Below are 8,523 nucleotides of genomic sequence, written 5' to 3' on the forward strand. Positions count from 1 at the left end.
TTAAAGGCATCATGAAGCTTCGAAGCGATATGAATCAGTCGAATCATGATTCGGATCGCATGCTGAAATCCCGTGACTAGGCCTGTGCCGGGATCAAATTTTCGTGTTGCGATTAATTCCCTAAGCTTTTATCACGGTATACGATATTATCACGATATTGAAATGTCAAACTATAACAGGTTTAAAAACTTTCTTATAACAAAAAGAACCAAACATTTAAATACATTAAAGCAATACACAAAAATGTATAAAGTAAACAATATTTAAAACCGTTTAAAGTGCTAAAGAATTATAAAGAACAATAAGTAACACTTTACAATAAGGTCTCGCCAGTTAATGCATTAACATCAACAAAGAGCTACATTTTTACAGTTATTCTTCTCTGATAATGTTAGTTTAAAAAGCAGCTGTTAGCTCAGGTCCATTAAATAATACAGTTACAACTTTTGATATTAATAATGTCATTAAATGCTGAAATGTACATTTAACTAAGATTAATACATGCTTTAGAAGTATTTTTCATTGTCAGTTTATTAATGAATGAACTAATGTTAAATAATAGAGCCTTATTGTAAAGTGTGTGATTGAACAACAGTCAGAACATATTCAAACAATATCTAGGGCATGTAATGTAGTCCAGATTAAAATATAAAATGTTTAAGTTTGAAAATGAATAGCCTTAAGTCTTTAAGTATTAGTTATAGTTATGTGATAATGTTTTGTTTACGAGGATTACCGGAGAAACGGCTGCACTTCTGCTGTTCCTGAGCGCCCTCTGCTGTCCGAGAGTGAATGTGCGTCCATTTTAAACGGTCGATGGGTAAAGTATTCTTAAAATGCATTCTAAAAATCTGAATAATTCGTAACAAATAATTATTCACGGTATTTTGAAGTGCCCACAATAACAATATTGTGCATGTTCATTATTGCGGTATATCGTATTACCGTTTACCGGCACATGTCTACCCGTGACTTTGGCGATCCAAACCGCTAAATCGACTCACTGATTCATAAAGCTTCGAACTGCTGAATCGACTCACTGATTCATAATGCTTCGAGTCGACTCACTGATTCATAAAGCTTCGAACTGCTGAATCGACTCACTGATTCATAATGCTTCGAGTCGACTCACTGATTCATAAAGCTTCGAACTGCTGAATCGACTCACTGATTCATAATGCTTCGAGTCGACTCACTGATTCATAAAGCTTCGAACTGCTGAATCGACTCACTGATTCATAATGCTTTGAGTCGACTCAGTGATCATAAATAAGCCAAGCCAGAGGCAACAGTGGCAAGAAAACCCAAACCCCATCAGGAGCAGAATGGAGGAAAATAAACCTTGGAGAAACCAGGCTCAGTCGGGGGGGCAGTTCTCCTCTGGCCAATTAACAAACAGCGTATGATTATTATTATTATTCTGGCAGTTTTACAGCTCGGAGGTCATAATAGATCGGAATATTCGAAGGATCGGAGTCATCGCGCCAGAGACGGGTTTATTGAGGATGACATATCGATTTAAGAATTATTAAATTGTAATATTCAAACAATCTGTGTCATCACGCTGGAGACGGGTTTATTGAGGATGACATATCGATTTAAGTATTATTTAATTGTAATATTCGAACAATCGGAGTCAACACGCCTCTAAACAGCGCCCATGCCCTCGCCATGCCTCTTGTGGAATGCGCGCGTACTCCTGCCCGCAGAGCTAGCCCTTTACTATGCAATTGCAATCGCCTCCACAATCCAATGTGAAAGACGCTGTCTAGACAGGGGTTTCCCACGAACTGGTTTTGCAAAACACACAAAAAGTTGGTCAGATGTACAGCCTGCGTCTGCTCGATGTTCCTGCGTAAAACTGGCACAGGCCACAGCGCATGGAGTCTCCTCTCTGCCCCGGAGTCGATCGAAAGGTTTGATAGAGCGGGCAGCTCAAAGGAGAGCGCACTATACGCTCCTGGCATGACTTATGGTGTATACGCCGCATTCGGACGCAACACCACTCTTGACCCGTCCAGCGCAAACTGGAGCACGAGGGATTCGAATGCAGTTCCCTCGAAGGAGAACCTCCTGTGTTCTGGGTGGATTGTGACGTGAAAATATGCATCGGTCAAATCCACCGATGTAAACCACTCTCGGGGACGCAGAGAGAATAGCAGGTGACGTACAGTCAGCATTTTGAACTTGTAACGTCTGAGGTGTTTGTTCAATTGCCGTAGATCTAGGATAGGGCGCAAACCCCCACCTTTCTTGGGGAGAAGGAAATAACGGCTGTAAAACTCTTCCTCCGTTCTCCCATGTGGAACCACCTGAATTGCCCCTTTTCCCAGGAGAACCCGGATCTCTTCCCTCAACACAGAGGAAGCCTCTTTCGACACTGACGTCGTAATTATACCTCCGGGGGGGATGAACTGCAGCCGATAACCCCACTGAATCGTTTGAAGAACCCACGGTGTTAGTGCGCATGCGCGCCACCGCTCGAGGCTGACAGCGAGGATCCCTGGCCCCGCCCCTTTTTGTGAATTTAGTGGTTCCAACTAGGGTTGGGAACCGAGAACCGGTTCTTATGCGGAACCGAAACTGCCAGAACCGCGCGAAATTCCTAAATTTCGGTTCCCAAAACGGTTCTGGTGCAATGTGTGTGCGAAGCGCTGGAAGGGTATCCTTTAATAGCGAGTGACAGCCAGTGTTGCCAAGTCCGTGGTTTTCCCGCAGAATTGGGCTGCTTAAACACTGTTGACGCGGGCTGTGTTTCATGTCCGCGGGTTGAAGCGACCCCAATTATGTGATATTTAGCCCCGGAAATGCGAATTTTACCGGAGAAGCCCCCCTGACACGCGATTGGGCTTGTTTTGGGCTAGTTTTGAGTAGCAATTGTGCAGGTTTTGTTGTGAAAACCTGGCAACCCTGGCTCACCTCATCATGAATATTAAAGGGTTAGTTCACCCAAAAATGTAAATTGTGTCATTAATGACTGAGCCTCATGTGGTTGGACACCCGTCAGACCTCCGTTCATCTTCAGACACAAATGAAGATATTTTAGTGTAAAGCTGATGCTCTGAAAGGCCTCCATTGGCTCAACTTTACACTCTCAAGACCCTTAAAAGACACTAAAGACGTCGATACAAAGTCCATCTCACTACAGCGGCTCTACAATAACTTTATGAATCGGCGACAATATATTTTGTGCGCAAAAAAACCCTAAATAACGACTTATATAGTGATGACGATTTCAAAACACGGCCTCATGAAGCTTCGAAGCGTTATGAATCAGTGAGTCGATTCAGCGGTTCAGAGCGTTATGAATCAGTGAGTCGATTCAGCGGTTCAGAGCGTTATGAATCAGTGAGTCGATTCAGCGGTTCAGAGCGTTATGAATCAGTGAGCCGAATGATGATTCGGATCGCGTGTCAAACCGCCAAACTGCTGAAATTTGGCGATTCAAACTGCTGAATCGACTCACTGATTCATAACGCTCTGAACCGCTGAATCGACTCACTGATTCATAACGCTTCGAAGCTTCGTGATGCCACTGTAGTGAGATGGACTTTGTAACGGCGTCTTTAGTGCCCTTTAAGGGTCTTGAGAGTGAACCGTGCCATTGTGTCAATGGAGGCCTTTTAGAGCCATCAGATTACCATTTTTGGGTGAACTAACCCTTTAATTACGTTTCTTGCCGCTTCCAGGAGTGCAACGCAGTTCAGCCTGAAAGCCCTCGCGCTACACATTTACGGTTTTGCGTCAGATATTTTCTCGTTGACCACCAGCATGGCGAAGAGAAAGTCACAAGTATGTCCAAAGAATGAATGATAATGAAGCAAAATGTAACACATGTGAAAAGATAATAACATGCAAAGGAGGCTGCACTAGCAATTTGACAAAACATTTGCTACAGCACAGAATCAACCTCAGCCACAGGCTTATTCCAGATTTATAGTGATAAATATATAGAGTGTATATACATATATATTTGTCAACCGTTGAGTCACCATGGTTTAAGTAAGCGTTTAGGCACAATTACCTTTGTAATGCTGAATTGCAATTTATTACTTACAAGTTCACTGAATAACTGAATTACTATTAAATTAATATACAACTAATTAATAAATATAACTAATAAATATAATTTATAACTTGGTTTTATTCAGAGACAGAGAGATAAAATGTAATAAGACAATTTCAGAGGTGTTCATTTGAAAAAAAATGTGTTGCAAGAATGGCTTAATTAATACTGTAATATATGTACAGTACAGGACTTTTGTGACATTGCCAACCTGTAAATTAATTTTAGAGCAAGTAATAAACACAAAATGGATTGTTTGAGTTGCGTATTGTGCCTTTTTCCGTCACCACTAGTTGTTTAATAATTTTAATGGAACCGGAATCGGAACCGGAATCGTTAGGCGGAACCGGAACCAGAAAATTTCTCACGATTCCCAACCCCAGTTCCAACACATTCTGATTGTTCTGATAAATCAACACATGAGGCATTGTGTGCTGAACACAAAGTTTCTTTATTGATACATTTAAAGTTGAACCGGCTCTCTTGCAGGATTCCTTCTTCGGCGAGAGAGAAAAGCGGCTGCCCCTGGACCGACGTTCCTCCCTCGTCTGTGAGTTAGGGACCCGACTGACCCTTCTTTTGCGAGCCCGCCTGCTGTTTAGGATGTGCGTCAGAGGTGGACAAAGTACACAACTCTATTACTTGAGTAAAAGTACTACTAGTCAAATATTACTCCATTACAAGTGAAAGTTCTAAAAACAGATTTTTACTTAAGTAAAAGTACAGAAGTATTTGTTTTTAAAAGTACTTAAGTATTAAAAGTACTTAAGTTTGTCGATGCATTATTTTATTATTGTTGCATTGTTGTATAAATGCACATTATGCCATCATGGTGGTTTAAGCCAGTCAGTGATGCTCCATCCGACATGCTAGCATACGACTACCTTAAACTCATTTCAATACTTGTATACAAGTTACAGAGCTCTTTATAAAGCTGCTGTCACTTTAAGGCTGAATGCACGGATCCAATACACTGATACACATCCGATATTCCCCCAACTGTTCACTGTTCTCTTTCTCCCAGACGTTTACATTTTTGAGCATTTTATGAGACATGCATCAAGTGTATGCCTAAACTAATCTTTAATCTTTTCAGAAAACTGAAACACACTTTCTAAGTATGGCCATGAGTGCACACACTGCGCAGAGGAACTTTCTTCTTCCATTTTGCTATAAACTGATCAGTGTTCAAAAAATGTTGGGAAACGTCACATGACGCTATACAAGAGTGATTCCTGATAGGCTGTCTGCAAAAAAACAACAACAAAACTTTTAAAGAAGAAAAAAATCCTCCACTGACTTTCAAAGCTGCTACAGAAACGACTTTCGACTTCGAGGATCTTTATAGAAATGTAGTGGAGTAAAAAGTACGATATTTGTCTTTCAAATGTAGCGAAGTTAAAGTAAAAGTTTCCCTAAAAAATAATACTCAAGTAAAGTACAGATACTCAAAAAGTGTACTTAAGTACAGAACTCAAGTAAATGTACTTAGATACTGTCCACCTCTAGCAGCCGGCCTCTTAGCTGGAAAAGACGCTCTAAAACCAGGCTGCGTCGGTCCGCTGAGCTTTCTAGGCATTGACCCCTTCAGCGATTCCGCCTGCTTCTTGGAGCTCTCCAATCGTGCCTGAAAAGTGTCTAGGCCTTCTCCAAAAAGGCGGTGCACCGAGAAAAGCATTCCGGTCCCGTTCAGGCAAGTTTGCCAACCATCGCATGGCCCAAAGACACCAACGAGCAACGTGTTGCACGCAGTATATAGTCGGCTGTAGACCGAACTTCTCCCATAAGCTCCTCACATGGCCTACCTCCTAATATGGCTTCGCTCAATTCCCCCAAACAGATGGCCTGATACGTTTGCAGCAAGGACATAGTATTTAAAGGGTTAGTTCACCCAAAAATGAAAATTGTGTCATTAATGACTGAGCCTCATGTGGTTGGACACCCGTCAGACCTCCGTTCATCTTCAGACACAAATGAAGATATTTTAGTGTAAATCTGATGCTCTGAAAGGCCTCCATTGGCTCAACTTTACACTCTCAAGACCCTTAAAAGACCCTAAAGACTAAAGTTACAAAGTCCATCTCACTACAGCGGCTCTACAATAACTTTATGAAGACGAGAATAGTTTCTGTGCGCAAAAAAACCCTAAATAACGACTTATATAGTGATGACGATTTCAAAACACGGCCTCATGAAGCTTCGAAGTTATGAGTCAGTGAGTCGATTCAGCGGTTCAGAGCGTTATGAATCAGTGAGTCGATTCAGCAATTCAGAGCGTTATGAATCAGTGAGTCGATTCAGCGGTTCAGAGCGTTATGAATCAGTGAGTCGAATCAGCGGTTCAGAGCGTTATGAATCAGTGAGTCGATTCAGCGGTTCAGAGCGTTATGAATCAGTGAGTCGATTCAGCAGTTTGAATTACCAAATTTCAGCAGTTTGGCGGTTTGACACGCGATCCGAATCATGAATCGACTCACTGATTCATAACGCTTCGAAGCTTCATGAAGCCGTGTTTTGAAATCGTCATCACTATATAAGTCGTTATTTAGGGTTTTTTTGCGCACAAAAACTATTCTCGTCTTCATAAAGTTATTGTAGAGCCGCTGTAGTGAGATGGACTTTGTAACTTTAGTCTTTAGTGTCTTTTAAGGGTCTTGAGAGTGTAAAGTTGAGCCAATGGAGGCCTTTCAGAGCATCAGCTTTACACTAAAATATCTTCATTTGTGTCTGAAGATGAACGGAGGTCTGACGGGTGTCCAACCACATGAGGCTCAGTCATTAATGACACAATTTTCATTTTTGGGTGAACTAACCCTTTAAAGCTCTGGCCGTGTAAGCTTGATCACTATAGATCCTGCTGAGCTGTTTATACGAGAACCTGCATGGCCCCGTTGGGAGAGTCGGAATACCTGCGATCCCACTATTCTGCATTGGAGCTAGATACGCAGCAAGCGGATGCTCCGACACTAACCCTGCTGCCCCCGCTCCTTCGAATTCTGTGAACTTATTTGCCCCCGGCACCGGAGGAGGAGGAGACATGGGTTTCGGCCATGAAGCTGTAATCTCCGCCAAACAATCCGGGTAAAGCGGCAGACGTGTTCTGACCACTGTTTGAACCGGAGACAAATAGAAGCGCAAGCTTTTCTGAATCGGGGGAGAGACTGGCCATTCTACGGACAGCTTTCCTGCCGCTCTCTTGTTAGGCTGCATTAACTAGGTCAGCCGGAACCGGGAACACTTCCCATAACACCTGATGTACTCGTGACATCATCAGAAGAATGGCATCTACGCTAATGATAGTCTCTCTGTTTTATCCCGAGGTTTACTGCAGTCAGCCGGATCCGGGCCGTATCCAGATCAGATGCTGGACCTGCGCCCAGAGAAGACCAACACATGACCAACACATGACCAACGCATGACCAACGCATGACCAACGCATGACCAACACATGACCAACTCATGACCAACGCATGACCAACGCATGACCAACGCATGACCAACACATGACCAACTCATGACCAACACATGACCAACACATGACCAACACAAGACCAACACAAGACCAACACAAGACCAACACAAGACCAACACATGACCAACACATGACCAACTCATGACCAACTCATGACCAACACATGACCAACTCATGACCAACACAAGACCAACACATGACCAACACATGACCAACACATGACCAACTCATGACCAACACATGACCAACTCATGACCAACACAAGACCAACACATGACCAACACATGACCAACACAAGACCACCACATGACCAACACATGACCAACACATGACCAACTCATTACCAACACATGACCAACACAAGACCAACACATGACCAACACATGACCAACACATGACCAACACAAGACCAACACAAGACCAACACATGACCAACACATGACCAACACATGACCAACTCATGACCAACACAAGACCAACGCATGACCAACGCATGACCAACGCATGACCAACGCATGACCAACACATGACCAACACAAGACCAACACAAGACCAACACAAGACCAACACATGACCAACACATGACCGACACATGACCAACTCATGACCAACACATGACCAACACATGACCAACACAAGACCAACACATGACCAACACATGACCAACACAAGACCAACACATGACCAACACATGACCAACTCATGACCAACACATGACCAACACAAGACCAACACATGACCAACACAAGACCAACACATTACCAACTCATGACCAACACAAGACCAACACATGATCAACACATGACCAACACATGACCAACACAAGACCAACAAATGATCAACACATGACCAACACATGACCAACACAAGACCAACACATGACCAACACATGACCAACACATGACCAACACAAGACCAACACATGACCAACACAAGACCAACACATTAGGTGTGTTCGACATCGGCTGCGGCTGGATGCACCTGA

The sequence above is a fragment of the Gobio gobio genome (genome assembly GCF_949357685.1).
Source record: "Gobio gobio genome assembly, chromosome: 13".
Taxonomy (NCBI): domain Eukaryota; kingdom Metazoa; phylum Chordata; class Actinopteri; order Cypriniformes; family Gobionidae; genus Gobio; species Gobio gobio.